We start from the raw sequence: 2,649 nt of genomic DNA on the forward strand, positions 1-2,649 counted from the left end.
TAAACCCCGTCGATTTGATGTAATCTGGGGCCCATATTCAGCTTAGGAGCCTATGTGACTTCTGCATCCATGTAGATCTGAGCTCAAATTTCTGTGGTCATAAGCAGGTAGATTCCAAGCTGCCCCAATATCAGGACCCATCTTCCTCAGGTGTAACATAAGAGTATATTATCCAGCCTCCCTTCAGAGAATGGACCATTCTCTACCATTGTTGATTCAAGTTGAGGGCAAGGTCCTATGGCGGCCCACAAAGGGGTCTGTTGCGTTGTTCCTGACAGAAATGACTGGTAACAATGGAGAGAGGGATTTATTCGAGGTCTAGGCCCATCATGTGTGTTTGGGAATCTCAGGACTCCCCAACTAGGGCCCCAGCTGATGGGGTGGCCTAATAGTAACTAAAGAGTCATCATTAAAGTATGCCAGTCTGATGGGACTATGTGTAAGCGTGATAGAGCTTAGGGAGAACTACCCCCATCCTCAGATGGAGGTCTGAGAAGATACCCTCTTGGTTAGTCTCTCTCAACCAAGGTGAGCAAAGGGGAGAAGCTCAGACTTAGTTCTTTCCTTCTTGACTCTCAGGCCTACAGAAACCCCAATACTTCTCCCCATTAACTGCAGGCCACATGATTCACTTACTCAAAGTTCACAGAGGAGAACACACCTTATCACACACTCCTAGCAGTGCCCTTTGATGTCCTTAATTTGCTCATCTTCTAGCTTGCCTTAACTGGTTCAACCCCTCTCCTCCCCTCAAACGCCTTTGGGTAATTAAATGCCTGCATCGGGAGATTAATTATCTTGACCTTTATGTATCTGTATCAATTCTTGTCATACCAGCCCCCTACCATAGGGGCAATCTGACCATTAAGAAACCTGTAATTTCTGACAAATTCGAATAATGTTCTTTGTTTGGTTTTCTACTTAAACCTTGCCCACCTGCTAATAAACAAGACCTGAGACTTGAGATCTGAAGTCTGAGCACGCTGCAGGTCCCCCCGATGTCTCTTGCGCGAGGGAAAAAGAACCGGTCCGTTACCTTTCCCCTGGAGATCACCCCGCCAGAGACCCCGACACCAGTCTCTTGCCCTTATTCAGCTTTTGAAGTCCTTGCTTTGATGAGGTTTGCTTTGGAGTGAGAGAAGTGTAATAGGAAGTAGGTGAGGAGGATATAAGTCTAAGTAGACACTATTTCATTATGAACTTTATACTGACTCACTACAGACTATTGTGTATTTTTGCTTTCAGGTGTATATTTTGCCCTAATTTATGGATACATGTGAACATATGCTCTTACAGGACCCAGTCTATATCCAGGTTTTGGGACTGAGGAAGTGAACCTCCTGGAATGGAATGAGAGAATACTATGAAAGGAAAGGTCTCACCCAAGTAGTGAGGCTAAAGGGTTGACATTCCATGTCTGACGTCTCTGGACACAGTGTGAAGTGAAGCATGCTGAGGTTGTACTCATTGCGTTCATTAGGTTGGGATTGGCAGATGCAATATCATTTGTTATGAATTGAGAGAAGCATGCAGAAAAGTGAACCCCACCATAGAGGTTCCAGGACTGGGGGAAATATAGGCTCTATAGAGGAAGTAGGAGGTTCCTGCTGTCTTAGGGTTTAAGAAGACAATAGATAGTTAATACTATAATCACATTATTTGGCAATTGGATTAACTTTGAAATATCCCTTTGTTAGGATTTGCTGTATCATACACAACATCACCATAATTTATGTCTTTTGACATTATTTGTAAATAGCTGTGCCGCAAAAAGACTTCATGCCTGAAGCACCAAAGTCCCAGGTTCAATCCCCAGCACCACCATAAGCCAGAGGTAGTAAAAATAAATAAATAAATAAAATAGTAAAAAATAAAAATAGTAAAAAAATAAATAATAACACTAATTCACTGAGTGCTGGGGAACACCCTGGAGTGACTGGAGGGAAAAGGAAGGAAGCAGATAGTGGAGAGAGACTGCTCTTGTAAGACTGATTTATTTAATATGAGTTACATAGAAACCAGAGCACTGCTCCTGACATGCAGTGTTAGGAATTAAACCGGGAGCCTCAGGCACACAAGTTCAAATAAGGTATGACTAAACAGCAACCGAAATAGTAAATACATAAGGAATCTTTATTAGTAGTAGTAATTTACAAAATTTTAAGATAATGTGTAATTCCACCCTGTTCCCACTGCCGAGTTCTGTGTCCCCATCCCCCTCCAGTGGAAACAGCAATAGTTCTCCCAAAATCACAGATACTGATTTACCATATTTTTTTTCTCTTCATTTTTTTCTATGGCCATGCATTCACTTCCCTTCTAAGTTGCATCTATTACTTCTTCCGAGTGTCCTCCCTTTTTTTTTCTCTTCTCTTACAAATAAGCAAAACAGTGCCTGAATTCCTCTGGTGGTTTCCAGATTCACTTCCTTTTCATTGATGGTATAAAAACAAACATTCCTGGTAACAAAGATTTCAGATGCCAGTGGAATTGGGGTCCATCCACAGCCCTCTCTGGTCATCTCCTCCTATCTTCTTCCTCTGGCGGCAGAAGGAATCTAATGAGCAAACGTCTGCCCAGGAGTGTCATGCAGTTTTGTACAATGGTGTTAGTTGTATACTAACCTCTGAAAATCGCCCCAAAATAATA

The sequence above is a fragment of the Erinaceus europaeus genome, chromosome 7 (genome assembly GCF_950295315.1).
Source record: "Erinaceus europaeus chromosome 7, mEriEur2.1, whole genome shotgun sequence".
Classification (NCBI taxonomy): Eukaryota; Metazoa; Chordata; class Mammalia; order Eulipotyphla; family Erinaceidae; genus Erinaceus; species Erinaceus europaeus.